This window comes from Choloepus didactylus, chromosome 1, assembly GCF_015220235.1.
Source record: "Choloepus didactylus isolate mChoDid1 chromosome 1, mChoDid1.pri, whole genome shotgun sequence".
Classification (NCBI taxonomy): Eukaryota; Metazoa; Chordata; class Mammalia; order Pilosa; family Megalonychidae; genus Choloepus; species Choloepus didactylus.
This window is the reverse complement of record NC_051307.1, coordinates 23,499,685-23,518,471: the sequence shown is the minus strand read 5'-3', so window position 1 is coordinate 23,518,471 and position 18,787 is coordinate 23,499,685. Positions and strand designations below refer to the sequence as shown.

Here is an 18,787-nt window from a genome sequence, read left to right as displayed (position 1 = left end):
TATGTTATTAATGATACAGTTGATTACATCTTCCATTTTAGTGTTTACTATTTGCCTCATATTATTTTTGATCCTCTCTTCCTCTTTTCTGATTTCTTTTGCATTAAGTGAATACTTGAATGAACAATTTAAAACCTTTAAATAATTTTTAAATAATTTTTGAGTGTTTGTTTAGTTGTTGCTTTAAGATTCAACATGTAAACCTCAGTTTACTAGAATCTGCTTCAGATTCATACTTAGTTATTCCAGTGATGTAAAGAAACCTTACTCCTATGTAGCTCTATTCCCCACACCCCTTTTTGGTATTATTGTCATAATGTTCCAGTTTGTTAAAGCTGCCATTATGCAAAATACTATAAATGGATAGGATTTTATGAAGGGGGTTTATGTGGTTACAAATTTACAGTCCTGAGGCCATAAAAGTGTCCAAACTAAGGCATCAACAAGATGATACCTTCACTGAAGAATGGCCTATGGCGTCCAGAACACCTCTGTCAGCTGGGAAGGTACATGGCTGGTGTCTGCTGTTCCTTTGCTCCCAGGGTGGTTTCAAAATGGCTTTCTCCAAAATGTCTCTGGGTTTCACTTAGCTTAGCAACTCCAAATGTCATTCTGTCGGCATCTACAAGCATCTCCTGGCTTAGCACATCCTGAGGCATTTTGTCTTCTCTTAGCTTCTCCGGAGCAAACTCTGGGCTAGCACCTCAAAGCATCAGCAAACATCTCTCCAAAAGTCTCTCTCAGCTGCTCTGAGCTCCTTCTGTTTGTGAGCTCTTTTTTAGGATTCCAGTGATTAAATCAAGACCCACCCTGAATGGGTGGTGTCCATATCTCCATGGAAATATTTTAATCAAATGTTTCCCCTACAGTTGATAGAGTCACATCTCACTCAATCAAAAGAGTCCAACCTAATCAGCACCAAGATGTCTGCCCCTACAAGACTGCATTAAAGAATATGGCTTTTGGGGGCACATAATGTATCCAAACCGCACACATACTATACCAATTAATGATAAAACCCAAAGAACATTGTCATAGGTATCATTTTTACCAACTGTATTCAATTCCTTAGCACAATAGACCTTTACTCACACCAATTTCTGATTTGAATTTTTTGCAAATATATTAAATTTCTATTCAGTATAGAGTGAATAATATATTATGTCAAAATCAATTCATTAAATTGCTTTTTCAGTCAGTTAAGAGTGAATTAAAAACATATATTTACACTGCCTTTTATAATTAAATAATTATTTTTTTTCATTGAAAACCAAAAGATTAGGAATTAATCAAAGGGAGTCAAGGGTATTGGAGCAGAAGCATATCTCAGATCAAAAGGACAACATATAAATGCTATAGAAATGTAATATATCATGGTGTGTTAAGGGACCATGAAAAGTCAAGAGTTGTTGGGGGCAGAAAGTGGGAGGTGAGGCTGGGGAATACTTGTGGGTTTAGGGCAGATTCAGAGGCTCTTCAATGACACTGTCAGAAACTGGGCCTTTTTTTGGAGCTAGGGGGGAACAAATTAAAGGCTGTCAGCACAGATCAGTCTAAGAGTAATGTGGACAGCGGATTTGATGGGTACTGGACTGGACCCAGGCAGTCCTATTAGAAGACCATTGTTTTCATTCAATTCAGATAATGAAAGACTGAATTGACAAGGCAGGGGGGCAGCAAAAAGGTCGGGAGGAGGTAGTTCAAGAACAACACAGAAGTTTAAAGTTAGCAGTGCCATAAAGGCATCAAGTTCAACTCCTAATGGATTATTATGACTCCATGCCAAAGCTTTTGGACATTCCCAGTATTTAAAAGTCACTAGGTTATGAGGGAGATTATTCCATTATGGAACAAAACCGTGCATGTGTCTGACCTGACTATGATTTAGTTCATTAGATTTCTTTTCTCCCCAAAGAAGGAACCCTCTGTAGAAGGAGAGCTCTGCCTTTTTATAGAAAAGAAGGGAAGTGTCAGGCCCAGGAAAGCACCATACTAAGGACAGGAGATAAACTTTGCTTACTGTTGTTGCCTACTGGTCTGACCTTATCTCAGTGTGTTTCCTAAAGATGAACATATTTACAAAGGGCATGTCTACTCTTTAATCCTGTATTATACAAACTTTTAGCATAATGAGCATGCATAGACAGGAGGTTTGCTTTATTTGTATAATCAATGGACTTTTTTTTTTTTTTTTTTTTTTAAAGTATAGTTTTTATCATATTTTTTTTTTTAATCATCATTTTATTGAGATATATTCACATACCACGCAGTCATACAAAACAAATTGTACTTTCGATTGTTTACAGTACCATTACATAGTTGTACATTCATCACCTAAATCAATCCCTGACACCTTCATTAGCACACACACAAAAATAACAATAATAATAATTAGAGTGAAAAAAGAGCAATTGAAGTAAAAAAGAACACTAGGTACCTTTGTCTGTTTGTTTGCTTCCCCTACTTTTCTACACATCGATCCATAAACTAGACAAAGTGGAGTTTGGTCCTTATGGCATTCCCAATCCCACTGTCACCCCTCATAAGCTACATTTTTATACAACTGTCTTCGAGATTCATGGGTTCTGGGTTGTAGTTTAATAGTTTCAGGTATCCACCACCAGCTACCCCAATTCTTTAGAACCTAAAAAAGGTTGTCTAAAGTGTGCGTAAGAGTGCCCACCAGAGTGATCTCTCGGCTCGTTTTGGAATCTCTCTGCCACTGAAGCTTATTTCATTTCCTTTCACATCCCCCTTTTGGTCAAGAAGATGTTCTCCATCCCACGATGCCGGGTCTACATTCCTCCCCGGGAGTCATATTCCACGTTGCCAGGGAGATTCACTTCCCTGGGTGTCTGATCCCACGTAGGGGGGAGGGCAGTGTATAATCAATGGACTTTTAATTGCCCTTCTCTGAAATGATGCCCTCAGACCTCAGTACTACATAGAATTAAAAATAATAGTCTTTGAGTTATTCTTAGATTGCTTCATGCAGTCCAATCTTCTGATTCAGGTTTTTGTATAGTTACAATCTAATTGAATTAGATGATGCCCAACGTCCCCTCCAGCTCATCAGTACCACAACTAATTAGCAAAAATTCCATTTTAATAGTACAGCTGCTATAGGTCAAGAAAGGAAAGCAAAGCAGAGGTAGAAATTTCAGCCTAATGAACATTGAAAAAAGATTATAAGTGAGTTACATTTCAGTGTGTTAATTAATTATAGTCCAACAAGAAAAAAAAAACTTAGGAATATTGGTTGATTATAATCTAAGATATAATTATTCATAGAATTCTGCCCCCCAACACCACCCCCAATTCTGAGGGAGAGGGAGAATATCTCTTTTCAATAATTTTGCTTTATTTATTGTTAATATAAGCATCTCTGGATATGTAATAATTGTCAAGGTAGAATTTAATATTTCATATAAGAGAATATAATTCATTCATATCTAGTCAGCTCTTAATTACTTTTTCTACTTTGGACAGATATAGTTTTGTCTCAATAATCTTGCCAAAAAAAGACTACACCATGACATACTCATCAGTATGGAAGATATCTTGTGTGTTTGTTTGTTTTTTTTTTCTTAAGGGAATAAAGGAGAATAAAAATCAAGTGGCTTCAGTGCAGTTTTATGAGCAGCTATTCTTAGTGTTTGAATGTTTTACTGTATTCTTTGAAATTCTGAAAGGCTAGGGAGCCATTCACGCTATCAGTCAAGCAATTTGCAAGAAGGGTACCATGCCAGGGGGTTCACACCATCGGAGTGATTGTCTTAGTTTATCAGGCTGCCATGGAAAATACCACATAATGGATTGGCTAAACAACAGAAATTTATTGGCTCACAGTTTGGAAGGCAAGAAGTCCAAAGTCAAGGTGTCCAAAAGGTAACGTATTCTCCCCAAAGTCTGCGGGTTCTGCTGCTGGCTGCGGCACATCCTTGGGGTTCCTTGGCTTGCGTCTCTGCCTCCTGTCACATGGTGAGCTCTTTCTCCTTGTGTCTGCTCTTTCAGTTTTCCACTGACTCAGGGCCTCTGGCTTCTCTTGTGTTTCTCGTTCTGTGTCTGAATATTTTTTGCTTAAAAAGGACTCCAATAATAAAGAGTAAGGCCCACCTGATTCATTTGGGCCACACGTTAATTTAAAATAGCATCTTCAATACGTTCTATTTACAAATGGCTTCACATCCACAAGAAAGCAGATTAAGATTAGGAACATGTCTTTTGTACAGGTATGTAATTCAATCTACCCCAGTGATATTACCCCACAATTCTGTGTCTTTTGGATGTCTCAGAAGCCAGGCAAACTTCATCCTGTTCCATATATTAGAGCATGCAAAAGAGAGGAGGAGAAGCCTGAAAAAGTACCATTTTCCTACCAGAGGAAAAGAAAATTAGCCAATATAGCTGTGTAGGCAGTCAGAATAACGGACACTGCAGTTGTTCAAGTAACTTACATTGCCTGTGTTGATGGGAAGAATAAGGCAAATTGTAGTCTAGGCCATCTCTATAGATTAAGGACTCTTCTGATAAAGTTAATGCAAATTGACCAGAGAGCGGTCATTCCAACAGGGAGGATTCATCTAAGGTTGGTGAGTTCATGCAGCAGAGTTGTGACAGAGACAGTTAAGGCTCACCAAATATCCACACAACTGGGAGAGGTCATGTGCCTAATTCTCCCCCTCAGAACATAAAAGGAAGTAGGGCACCACTTCCTGCCAAAGTCAGTTAAGAAATCTTTTATTTCTTCTTCATCCCCTTTTCCTCCTGATTCTCTCTGTGTGATGGAAGCAAAGGATACTGGGATGGAAACCCACATGTGGAAGCAGGCTGAATTACTGAGTTGTGGCTTGAGGGGAGCTACCCCGGAGAGCTGCTGATGTGATCAAGAAATAAAATTGTATTGAGCTAAGCCAGTGAGGTTTCAGGATTTCTCTGTTTCTGCAGCATAAACTAACTATGCAACTATTTATCCAACCCTTTGTTCTATTGCTGGCCCTACCCAAAATCAGCAAGGAAAAATAATTTCTTACCAGCTGTGAATCTTAAAGGAAAAGTATACCCCAATTTCCTTTAGTTATTTATCCCTGTTACACATAACTCTCTCCTAACCATTTTTTGGACTACAAAGATCCAGTGGAAAGGCAACTGTTCTGGTTTGCTAAAGTTGACAAAATGCAATATATCAGAAATGGACTGACTTTTAACAATGGGGACTTATTAGCTTACAAGTTATAATTCTAAGGCAGTGGAAATGTCCAAATTAAGGCATTAACAGGATGATACCTTCTTCCTGAAGAAAGGCTGCTGGCAATACAGACTCCTCTGTCACATGGCCAGGCACACAGCAATGTCTGGTGGTCTGTCTTTCCTAGGTTTTGTTGTATCCAGCTTCTAGTTTCAGTGGCTTCTTGGGGGTGTGTCCTTGTATCTCAGCTTCTCTAAATTTCATCTGTTAGCTTCTCTGGGGTTTCTGTGAACTCTCTGGGCTTTTCTGTGTGTCCTTTATCTTCTTATGAAGGACTCCAGTAAGGGAATTAAGACCCACCTTGAATGGGGTGGGTCACATCTCAATTGAAATAACCTTTCAAAGGGTCCCACTTACAATAGGTCTGCACCCATAGGAATGGATTAAAAGAATATGGGGTACATAACAGCTTCAAATTACCAATACAAACTTGAAAATATTTACTGGTGTTGAAAGGTCTTTACTGGAGAGTTAGAAATATTAATTAGTTGGTTTTGATGAGTAACACTAAGTTGCACTGGCACCAAAACTTTTTGTTTTTCCTTCTTTACTTGCACTGGCACCAAAGTTTTTTGTTTTTTCTTCTTTACTTGAAATCTAAGTCAGTAATCTTAACATTTTGATTGGCCCTTAAGATATTCTTACATTTGGTTGGCTTAAATTTGCAAATGGGCCCTTTCTCACCAAAGCACCCTCAGGAGGAAATCCAGATCATAAAAATTCCAGGGAACAACACCAACCATTTATTTTATGTAAACAGTTTGGGATTATGCCAGTCAATTCACCAGTTCATGATTTCAAAGTTTGTTTCATCAATCTTATATCACACAAGTCATAGAACATAAAATAAACCCTTTAACAAGAATTTGGATTTGATTCTATAAGAAAGACAAGGTCAATTTTTAAAAAGCAGTCAGCTAGCAAGAGAGCTATGGGAAGCATGCCTACAAAGAAAAATGGTCATAGGGACTTTCAGCACTATTCCATAAATTTTGACCTTTATTTCTCCCTTCTGCTATAGATAGCCTGCTTCTTTTATTACTCCTTAAGGGCAGGTCTAGCACCACATGAGGTTAAGACATATAATTTGATCTTTTGCCATTTTACATTCCAGTTATTAAAATTTCATGGACTCAGTGATCAACTTGCAAAAGAGTCGTACATACTACCTCGTAAAACAATATCAAAATAATGTAAATCAACCTTTGCTTTGGGGAGAGGGGATTCAATTTAGAATCAAGTCCCCTGATCAAAATGCCTAAGGAATGCATATTCTTCTTTTCTGTACTGGAAGACAAGTGAACATCCCCCTTCAAGAGAATCATATGTAAATGTTGATTTTATGCCTTTCATGGAACTGAAATATCTGAAATGAGTCTCAAATTGGGCCACATATTTTAACTGCATCATACATGTTCATTTGGTTTGAAATTTGAAGCAGTTAAATCTGACGTCAGCTCTATAAGATTTTCATCTTCTATAACTGATCATTTCTTGAAAAGAGTGAGGAACGTTATCTCCCCATGTATTCGCCAACTGTAGATAAAGCATCTATTCAGTATTTTTCTAAGAGTTCTGGGTACAAGGGTGAGCAAGAATGCATCACCTTTGACTTCTACCAGGGAAGAAAGACAGGTAACAAAAGTATATGAAGCTCAAGATATTAATGAGTTGGTAATTAAAATAATCGAGCAGTGAGTTAGTCAAGGAAGAAAAGAAAGAGCATTCAGGAAGAGGGAATAACATGTGGAAGGTGAGGGTGAGTAAGGTACATTTTAAGAGAAAAGATCAGTATAGTAAGTCCTGTATACAAATTTGATGGTAGGAAGGAAGGTATTTGCAATGGTTAGTTTTATGTGTCAACCTGGCTAGGTTACCATGCCTAGTTTTTCAAAGACTAATTTAGTGTTGCTGTGAAGTTTATTTTGTAGATGTGGTTAACATGGACAATCAGTTGACTTTAAGTAAAGGAGATTATTCTTGATAATGTGGGTGGGCTGCACCCAATCAGGTGAAAGACCTTAAGGCAAATGTGAGGTTTCCCTGAAAAAGAAGAAATTCTGCCTCAGTTCCTGCTGTATATATTTTATACTGGTCAACTGGTTCTATTTCTCTGGAGAACCGTGACTGATACAGTCTGACTAATGGTGGCAGATGAGTTTGGAGAGCTAAGTAGAGAAAAACTCATGAAGAGTTTTGGAACCCATGTTCAAGTGGAGATTGTAAAGCAGGGAGGTGGGTGGGCATGCATATAGCTGTGTATCAGGAGATTGTTAGTAGAATGACAAATAGATTGCAAGAAGCATGAATAGAGACAGGGATACCACTTAGGAGGCTGCTGCAACTACTGAGGTGAGGAAATCCATTGGCAAAAAAGAGAAAAACACTGTAGGAGCAAGAGAACATGGTACATTTGGGACACAGCAAAAAGTCCAGTAGAGCAAGAGCTAAGAGTGTTCATGAGTGAGAGGTTGGAAATGAGGTTGGACAGACAAGTTGGTAGTCATGTTCATAAAAAGCTCCGGTTCTGAATGCACACTGAATGCCAAAGTATCACTGAGTAATCCAGAGTGGCTGGAGGAGAAGGATTTTATTTTTAAGCAGTGGAAGTAAAATTGGAAGGGGGAGGAAAAACGAACAGAACATATTTTCTTGGCAGAGGAGGGGTCTATGGTGGTATAGGGAGGGGATGGAAAATGGTGGGGTCTGGAAAATTTACATCCCTGCCAAATATAATGCAAGAAATTTGAGGATCTGGTGGACCAGATATGGGACATGTGGGATAGAGAACTGGCTGAGAGCTGCTCTAAATTTTGAGAGAGCCACCTGGGAGGGCAAGGGGGCTGCAACAGTGAGATTCTGGGTCTCTGTGTGTAGCAGATGATGGAGGACCAAGAGCTGGCATAGGAAGGAAGAGGCAGCAGCCACCTGTAGCAGAGGTAAACTGAAAATTTAGCAGACCCAAGACTTTAAACTGATTGGGTGCGGCCCACCCACATTATCAAGAATAATCTCCTTTACTTAAAGTCAACTGATTGTCCAGCAAGGCCACCTGGCCAGCTTGGCGAGATGCTCTGTCCAAGTCCTGGGGGCTTCTGTCAGTGCAGCCCAGTAGAGGCCTCCATACTGCCTGAGAGGAAAAGGATGAGCTTTAAGCACCTGACTGAGCCACAAGGCAGGAAACCAGCTCAGGACAGTACTAGTCACAAGATGCGCAAGAATTTCCTAAGCCCTCCTTTCTCTCTTCCCTTTCCCAGCTCTCCAGCTATGGGGTGAGTAATGGAGGGAAGGGAACTATTGGGTAGGAAAGAGAGCAATCAGCCACACACTTCTCTCTAAAGGCAGGCAATCCCTGACAACTGGAGTTAGGCGGAAGATGGGGAGAAGCCTTCTGTTCTAGTTTGCTAATGCTGCCGGAATGCAAAACACCAGAGATGGATTGGCTTTTATAAAAGGGGTTTATTTGGTTACACAGTTACATTCTTAAGGCCATAAAGTGTCCAAGGTAACACATCAGTAATCAGGTACCTTTACTAGAGGATGGCCAATGGTGTCCAGAAAACCTCTGTTAGATGGGAAGGCACGTGGCTGGCATCTGCTCCAAAGTTCTGTTTTCAAAATGGCTTTCTCCCAGGACGTTCCTCTCTAGGCTGCAGTTCCTTAAAAATGTCACTCTTATTTGCTCTTGGGATATTTGTTCTCTCTTAGATTCTCTGGAGCAAGAGTCTGCCTTCAATGGCCATCTTCAAACTGTCTCTCATCTGCAGCTCCTGTGCTTTCTTCAAAGTGTCCCTCTTGGCTGTAGCTCCTCTTCAAAAGTTCACTCTCAGCTGCACTGAGTTCCTTCTGTTTGTCAGCTTATTTATATGGCTCCACTGATCAAGGCCCACCCTGAATGTGTGGGGCCATGCCTCCATGGAAATTATCTCATCAGTGTTATCACCTACAGTTGGGTGGGGTGAATTTCCATGCAAACAACCTAATCCAAACATTCCAACTTAATCCCTACTAATATGTCTGCCCCACAAGATTGCATCAAAGAATATGGCTTTTTCTGGGTGACAATACATTCAAACCAGCACACCTTCCATGAAATCTGAAATGTATATTGACATCTTAGATTAGATATTTAAAATATCTGAATGAGAATCTTGAGACTTGGGCTAAGAGTGGGCAGAAAAGTCTTGGGTCTGCTGAATTTTCAGTGATCAGAGAGGAAAAGCTTCCTATAAAAAGGCAGTGGGATAGAGCTGCATTTTGCTTATCCATCAAGCACTGTGCTTGTTCAATGTATTTTACACAGTCAAAGGAAAGGATGGTCATTTCCTCTAAGAAATCTTAGTGAGCAATATATTTCCTCAGAATAAAATCAATACAGTGATGAAGAACCATTCCGAATAGACCCATTCCCAGTTCCCCAGTGCTAAACCTAAGATGCACACACCATGGTGAACATTGTATTTAGTTAATTTGGTTATTTCTCATAATTCCTGAAGAAAGTTCTATACAGAGCTTTCAAAAGCATCACATACAGATTCCATTTGTCTTTCCCGGCCAAGAGAGAGGTCTGTAATAAGATAATACAGAAGTCCCAGGACTGAGGTCTGGAATTGAAAAGCCTCTTCTACTATATTCACACGGATTCTTTCTTTCCTCTTGGTTCACCACTTAATCTTCTGGTCTCATTTTCTTCATCTGTTCAGTGGAGATAATGGGTCCCAATTTCATTTTATGTTATCTGGATAGAAGGATTCCCACAGTTCTACCGAAGGAAAATGTGACCAGTAATACCCACTTATCTACCTTTCTGAAGTGTTGTGAGGATTAATGACAGTCTGCAAAGTGCACTGGAGCTGAAGATCACACCATGAGAGAGAGGGCTGATGAGTATTATTAAATGTGTCAATAGACAAGTGTATTTTAATGAATGTGGGGGGAAAAACATACAGCAAAAGATAATGGCTTGCCCTAGTGCCTCAATGCCTTTGGGTAGAAAGGAATACACAGAATTTCTGAGGAGAAAAATAAAAGCAGTAATAAAATCCAACAGCTCAAGACCATGAACATATAAAAAGTGAAATATTATTTGCATCCTAAAAATTTCAGCCTAAATTCCTAAAATAAAGCAGTGATTTATACTCCCAGGATCTAATGAAATCAAGTAATATGCTTTGGAAATTTAGAATAGTCTATATGGGAAGACAGAGGACTAGAGATGGAGCTGTTCATAAATAGAACCAAGGCAAAGAGATCTAGGAAACTATCCTTGCAAATTCAAAATGCAGCATGAGCAGAATTCACCATGATGTATAAATTGATAACTGCCAGGTTTTTTCTTTTCTTTTTTTTTTTTTTTTTTTTTTTTTTTTGCAAAAGAAGGTGAAATGGAGATATGAATATTGCTTGCTAGGGAAGGTAGTTAGGGAGCAGTGAAAATGTCTAGCAAATTTGACTGGAGGTATAACTAATTTGGTCAGTTACATTTACAGAGCTACAAGAAGAATACGTTGTTTATGAATGTAAACATTTCCTTAAGAAAGTTAAGTCTCTGTTTCCTTTCTGTATCCTAATTATTTCAGGCTCTAAACCCTTCAGCAAATAGAGAATAGATAATTTTTTCTTGTTCTTGACATACAAGGGTGAGATATTATAGTGTTTTTTTAAAGGACTCTAATTTCTTTTATCTGTAACAGGTATTCATGGTACAGTATATTTAGCCCAAATATATTTTTGATTTCATGTTGTTTGTCTATATGTTGTAAAACATCAGTGAGCTATAGCTAATGTTAAAGCTAAGATGGGACATTTTATTGAAGTTTTCTTAACTTTGACACCATATATGGAACAAGCTGTACTCTGCTTCTGTAGGTGAACATTTTTGAAGTGATTTTTTCATTTTATTATTTATTGCTACATGCTAGTTTTGCCAAAATACTTATATTCTTCCCTATAGATGTGTCTATAGATGCCCTAAATACTCTTGTCTATTTTATGCTCATCATATGATGATTCTAGAGGTAAGTGGGACAAGAAAAATAAAGGTGGCTGGAATTCGTAGTGAGTTGAACATTTTTTTCCTTCCTTTATTTTTTTTTCCAAAAGGCTCAATGTTAGAGCTCCATTAAGTCCATGAAAAATCACTCTCCATGAAATTAATTGCAATTTTGATAAGATAATTTTAACATAATTACAAGCACTTGGAGATACTATTATAATGAAAAGAATATGTGGGAATCTAATTCATCTAGGATAAGAGTGAGATAATTTGGAATCCGTTCTTGAGTGGGGGGGGAAGCCATGTTTTCAAATATTTAAGTACTAACTTGTTTACCCACTTAAAAGATACAAATCTTTTAAAAGAGAAAATAGTGATTTTAGATATATTATCAAAAGCAAATCAAAGACCTATTTTAAGGGTATGGTATTGGGTATTTACATGTTGTTGATAAAAGATAAATGTTATTAAACATCCTGAATAAATAACTAAAATCCCCCTGGTCTGATTTAAGAAAATAATAAACTGAAAATTTTCTTTTTAACTGCTTTCTCCAAAAAGCTAAAAAATTCATGTGTGTATATATATATACACACACATATATATATATGTATTTATATATATGTGTGTGGGTGTGTATGTGTGAGTATTTGTGTGTGTTCTTCCTTTTTCCAAGTCACCATCTCATCTCATATCTGTTCACTTTTGTATCCTCAGCAGTATCTGCCTGGAAACCCCGTTGCCAGGAGACCAATCGTTAACAACATCCACTGCTGTGGCCTCTTGGAGTTTTAAAACGTCTAATGAGGAGCAGACAGAAATTGTCAGCTTGCTCCCAAGCAGGTAACAATTTTTTTTCTAAGTCACAAAAAAACACTTATCTGGATATTACCTATTCGGGTAATCACAGTAACTAAAGTATAACATGCAAAGGAGAAAAATAATACCTTTGGAAAATCCAAATTGTACAAATCCACACAAAAGGGAGGTGGAACAAAAAATAAAATCTTCAGTTTCTTTGGGAGAGAACCTTTCTGGTCCTCCTACACTGTTTGCTTGTTTATTTATTGTAAACTATTCTAAAAGGCTCTATTATCAGTATATCTAGTCCTTTTATCTGTCTGCTATTGTTCACTTTTGTCCAAGGGAATCTGAAGCAGCAAATTCAATGAAATGGCATAATGACAACTGTGAAAAAAGTCAATAATAAGAGCGACTAAACACAGCCGTAAGAACTCCATACCAGTTTGTAGCTTTCTGAGTAGGGCTTTATTTTCCAAGAGTTCAGTACACCTTAACTGTGTCCAAGGATCTCACTATTATGACAGAACACAATGATCAATAAGAGACATTGGGAACAGATTAATAGATGGTGAAAGTCATGCTCTGTTTAAGAAGCTAGGGATGTAGTCTAGCTACAGTCTGCATTTTTGAAAGATGGCTAAAATATTTAAAAGATGTTTATGTTCAAAGGGAAAAATTCTGTAATATGGAAAATTCACTTATGTGAATTAAAACACAGCTCAGGGTTGAAATTAGAAAAAAAGAAATGGCCCATCTGCTATGCTTTTATAGTTTTGACTCTATTATTAGACTTTGTTTTTCATTTGGTGTCTCATGGTGACCAAGGGATGGTCAATTATTTAGAGTTAATACTTCCTCCAAAAATTTTTATTCGCAAGTGCATAAAAAGCAATAAAAATCTGAGTTGCAAATAAAGATGTGCTTCTACGTGAGCATTTGGAGGCTACTGGGGGGCAGTGCATTCCAGAGATTTTAGATTATGCTTTGATAACAGACAGACTTCAATTTCTGCCACATTTCACAGTGTGATCATTCATGGGCTGCTCACTCTTTCTAAAGTTTCATTTTTTAACAAGAAAAATGTGCATTTTTATTGTACCTAACTCATAAGGTTGTTACATGAATTAAATATTTGAGTTTATGTATGTAAATACAGTGCCTGGAATGTTATAAGTGCTTAATACCTATTCACTTTTATCATCATCATTAGGTTAAATTCAGCCTATTTGATCATAAAGTTCTGAAACTGAATTTATGAACAGTCACTGAGCCATGCAGCTAATCATGAGCTGCTGTTCAAGAAAATGAAAGGAAATTAATGTCTGCACAGCACCGTGCAAAGAGGACCTTCTGAAGAAACTAGGTTAATATGAAAAAACAAACAAAAATGGGCTTTAATGCTTTTCACAGTGTGTGAAGGAAGGCAGAGGTAGAGCTGCATTAAGGAACTATTTATTCTTTGGAGAAGTATAAAGTCGAAGTCCTAGTTCTACCCCATATCTTCCTTATTTATTCTTTTTTGAAGCATAATTTACATAAGAATAGTGCATCAACCGTAAGTATGTTGCTTGAAGAATTTTATGATTTTATGTATATGCCCATGTAACGACCAGCCCATCAACTTATAGAACATAAGCATTATCTCAACAGACCCCCTTGTACCCAGTCAATATACCAGCCACCCCCAAGGGTAATCACTCTAATGTTGAGGATCTGAAGCCTCAGATTCCCTTCCTAATCTAGACCAAGGGCGCTGGAGAAATGTGACATCCTCATTCTCTTCTCAAGCCAAACTTGTCTCCTAATGTATCAATTTTACTTTACTCACTTTGTACATCAACTTAACTTTAGTGTACACTCATTGTATCATCATGCCCCTAATCCTAATTCATCTGCACTAAATTGAGTATTTTCCAGCTACATACAGTTTATGAACCATGGCATTCTTCTTATATTACGTTAATGTAGTTTCTCACATTATGTTAATGTAGTGTCACTGCATTTTTTTTTTATTTGCAAACCCGATAAATATTATTCTCTCAACCCTCATTGTATTGTGTTTTCCAAAGCATCCTGGGCCAAGGCTAACTAAAGAGATGGAGGAAAACAGCTTTAAGAAGAAGGCCTAAAACTCAACTTTCCCAAAGAAGCTTTCTGGGTCCAGTTCCAGAGTTAAACCCTGATGCAACAGCAGAACAAGCCTGGTGTTCTTGGTATGAAGCAGCTCCCCATCTGTTTCCATCATCAGTGTCTCCTGGGCCTTGAATTTCATCCTTGATACCTGACCCAGGTGACCATGCTATGAACCCTTCATTCTAGGGAAGACAAATAAGCTCAAGAGATGCATGGGACCCTAGCCAATCAAAGTTGGTGCCCCATTGCTAAAATGACCCCGGCCCTTCATTTGACCCCTTGACCACTAGTAAACGTACAAGCAAATGAAGCAGCCCCAGAGTAAGCAAGGAACTGAGATGCATATGTGATCACAGAGAAACTAGATTCCTTTCTAATACTGTCCTTTTTATAAGTGTACTAGAGCTCTGAGCTTGGATTTTTCCATTCTCTGCATGAAGTATGAAGAGTAGATTAATGCAACTTGAAAAAAAATATTCACATAGTAGCTACTAAAACCCTTGGCCCACAAGTTGCTGTGATTTTCACTTGAGCATGCTCAAGGGTTCATTTTACTTTTGACTTTAAAATTCACACTCAATTTTGACACAGGAGACATATGTATCAGTTCTTTACAGTACCAATCCTGTAAAAAAAAAGATGACTCAGCCACCAGTTATAACAGCAAATTATCACTGTATTTAATTGAACACGCCTTATGCTGATTAGAGAAGGGTTTCAAGTTGAGGCAAAAACAGCAATGTCCTATCTTAGAACATATGCTATTCTGTAATAAGGGAAAAGGGGCCAAATGTAAATCCTAAACAATGTTGTATCTCTGAAACGTAATCCCTTAAAAAAATCAAGCATTTTCACTTTTCCCTTTATTGGATCATGAATTTTAAAATAGCTGCTCTCTTAAATGAAATCTACTTTTACACACATTTCAGAATTCAGATCTCCACATGAACCAAGAAGTTAGAAGCTGTTTTTTCTCAACGGGTTTCTCCTTCATAGCCAAAGCACCCAATGTACAAGAAAATGAGGTCAGCCCTAAGAAGAATGGTGATAATTTAATAACAACAGCTGCAAGCCAAAGAAGAATTACAACTATAAATCAATCTGGAGCAATAAAGTGTCAAAAAAAAAAAAAAAAAAAAAAAAAAAACCACACACACACACACACACACACACACCTGTGTAAGAACAAGTTTGATATTAAAATACTGTTTATTTTCAAGTTATCCAACAAACGGCTAAAAGAAATGACTACATTTTCCCTTATGAAGGATATGACGACACTATTTGCTGCCCACTGAGCACCACAGGCTGGGTTTTGGGACACAGACATGATATCTTCTGAATGGTGCTAACACCAGGCAATAGAGAGAGAGAGAGAATGGTATTTAGATTTATTAATTCATTCAACATGGACTGAACACCCACTATGTATCTGCGTCTGTCATAGAGGCGTGACATATAACGAGTTGTCTAGTGGGGGTGACTGATAAAAGTTTAAAGTCACCACTGAAATAAAGTTACATAAGAGGGCCCCTAGTAGTAAGGTCAGGGAAGATTTCACAGATGGCATGAGACATAAGCAGAGGTTCAAAGGAAGAAAAGGAATTGGATAATTAGACAAGGTGAGGACATATTCCAACAGAGGGGATGGCACATGCAGAATCAAAGGTGGGAAATAGTTTATAATGTTTGGAAAAGAACAAGCAGCTAGGTGCAGCTACAGCAAATGTTACAAACTAGGAGTGGCTAAAAATACAGCAGAACCTAGATTCTGAGTGACATTTAAGTCCAGAATTCAGCTCATTTGCTGCACGGAGGGGAATGACACAGCTAGATTTGTGTTTCAGAAAGATGCTACCTGGAGCAGTGTGCAAGGAGAGAATGGGGCCAGAGGGGCACGTTGGGGGGCTGTTTTAGTTTTCTAGGCTGCTCAAGCAAATACCACGAAATAGTCGGGTTAAACAATGGGAATTTATTTGCTTACGTTTTTGAGGCTGGGAAAAAGTCCAAATCAAGGCTTCACTAAGGTGTCACCAAGGCTTCATCAAGGCGATGCTTTCTTCCTGAAGACTGTGGGGTTTTGGGGCTGGCTGCAGGCAACCCTTGGTTCTTAGCTTGTCACATGACAAGGCACATGGCGGCTTTTTCTGGCCTCTCCCTTCTCTTTAGGGTTCTGTTGATTTCAGCGTCTGGTTGTTCCCTTTGTGGCTTTCTCTCCCTCCATGTGAATTTTATTCCACTTATAATAGGATTAAGATCTATCCTGATTGAGGTGGGTCGCACCTGTACTGAAGTTACCTCATGAAAAGGTCCTACTTACAATGGGCTCACACCCATAGGGAAGGATTTGATTTAAGAGCGCGTTTTACTCGGGTACATTCAGCTTCAAACCACCACAGGTGCTGTTCTAGCAGCTCAAATGAGAGGTAATAAGGGCCAGTTTTGACATTATGTTAGAGGAAGAGAGAGAAAAGGGCAGATTTGAGAGGGGTGTAAGTGTGAGGGAAAGAATTTCAGAAAAGGGTTACCCTTTTTAGGTTTTAATGCATTGGAATAGCTAGAAGTAAATACTTGAAACTATCAAACTGCAATCCAGTAGCCTTGACTCTTGAAGACGATTGTATGGCAATGTAGCTCACAAGGGGTGACAGTGTGATTGTGAAAGCCCTGTGGATCACACTCCCTTTATCCAGTGTATGGATGGTTAGTAGAAAAATGGGGACACCATGGATGACTATATGATATGTGAATATGTTTCAATAAAACTGAATTTAAAAAATAAAAAAATAAAAAAATAAAAAATAATTAAAAAAAAAAAAAAAGGGTTACCAGCCTCTGGGGTTTCTGATTTGAGCTATTGTGGTAATGGGGTTTTTCTGAACTGAGAAAAGGCATTCAATGAGCATAAGTTCTGGAGTTTATAGACAGTGGGGAGGGTAATTTTACTTTTGAAGATGCTGAGGCAAAGGTATCTTTTGGGTATACACATGGAAATGACAAAGTAATTTATGAGATCAGTGCATTTGCTCTGGCATTTCCTAGACTGTTCCAAGCTCTGGGTTAAATCCTACCAGCATCATAGCACATATGTTATAAGATCATGTCCATTTTTGATGATTTACAAGGGAGGTCCTGGAAAATAAAGACTTGCAGGGATCTCTCTGCTAGCTTTATGGTAAGCATTCTAAGTCAGGGGACTGCAGCCTATGAGTTCACTGAGAACCTCAGATAGAAGCCTGATTGTCAACAATATAATGGACACCAGATCAGCACTGGTTTGGTGAGAGTCACTTGTGGATCAAAATGACACATGATCAAAGCATGCATTATATTACAACCTCATCATCCAATGTAAGGAAACATTCAATGTCAAAAATGTTGTCAGAAAACACCCTTTTAAAAAATAAAACATGTCACTGCACTGCACCACACTTCCGATATCGGTGGCTTCCTATTTTACTCAGAGTAAGAGTCAAAGTCCTTCCAATGGCCCACAAGACCCTCCATGTGGAGCCTCTTCCTTCTTCTCTCAGACCTCATCTCCCATCACTCATCTCCAGTCTTTTCCAGTCCCATTGGCCTCTTTGTTTTTCCTCAGCCATCAAACACTTGCTGCCCAGCCTTGGTACCTGCAATTCTCTTTTGCCTAGAATGCATTTCTTGCATATATCTGCATGGCTTTGAGTTGTTGGTCAAATGTAATCTTTTCAGCGAGCCCCTCCCTGACCAATCAAATTAAAATTGTGACATTTTTAATTGTCATCTTCTCCTGTTTTATTTTCTCCACAGCACCAAAGAATAGTTTTTGGACTTCCTTAAAACATTTTAATGGTAGATAAAAGTGCTGATAGCAGCTAGGGAAAGGATCTAGAGAAGGTGCATTAATCAGAATAGAGTAAGCTTATGCCACAGTAACAAACAGCCCCCAAATCTCAGTGGCTTAACTGAGAAAGTTTATTTCTTGCTGAAGCAAAACCTGTTCTAGTCAGGTGACATTCCATAACAGCTCTCTTCCCTCGAATGACTCAGGGATGCAGGCTCTTTGCATCTTACAGCTCTACCATCTCAACACGTGGCCCCATGCTTGTCACCGAAAGGGCCAGAAGTGACACACATCCTTTCTGCTCATGGCCCATTGGTCAGAACTAGTTCCATGGTCCCACCAAACTGCAAGAAGGCTTGGAAGCATGGCCTTCTCAGTGCGCTGGCAGGAGAAGAGACCTGGGTATTGTTGAGTAGTCCTCAGGTCTAACACACCAGCCCACTTTGAAATGATCTTTTCAAGATGCAGCATAATGCAGTGGAGAGAGCACAGGTAGGATTTGGCAGGTCTGGACACAAGATCTGGTTGAACCAATCCCTAGCCAAGTGGCCTCAAGTGAGTCAGGCATCCCCTCTGGGGCTCTGTTTGCCCCTCAAAATGGGGAAGATAATGCATATGCTGCTTATATCAGAGGGATTTGTGCATCCATCTCAGATAAAAAAGTTTGGAAACAGAATTTACAAATTTAGGCTACTGTTCAAATGCAAGTACATGAATAATGTAGTATGAAACAGAAACCCTACCAGATGAGACAAAATGAATTACATTCTTGTTTTACATCAAT

At 38.5% G+C, this 18,787-nt stretch overlaps 1 protein-coding gene and 1 long non-coding RNA gene across 2 annotated transcripts in view; one reads left to right on the top strand and one right to left on the bottom strand.

The window, feature by feature from the left end:
• The window catches only part of CYYR1 (cysteine and tyrosine rich 1), a 95,066-nt gene that overhangs the window by 26,361 nt on the left and 49,918 nt on the right, over positions 1–18,787 (bottom strand). The window lies entirely within an intron of this gene.
• Positions 12,032–15,225, top strand: LOC119531624. The gene is made up of 4 exons (XR_005216361.1): positions 12,032–12,086; positions 13,258–13,410; positions 14,117–14,337; positions 15,110–15,225. It is a non-coding gene; the product is annotated as an uncharacterized LOC119531624 (long non-coding RNA).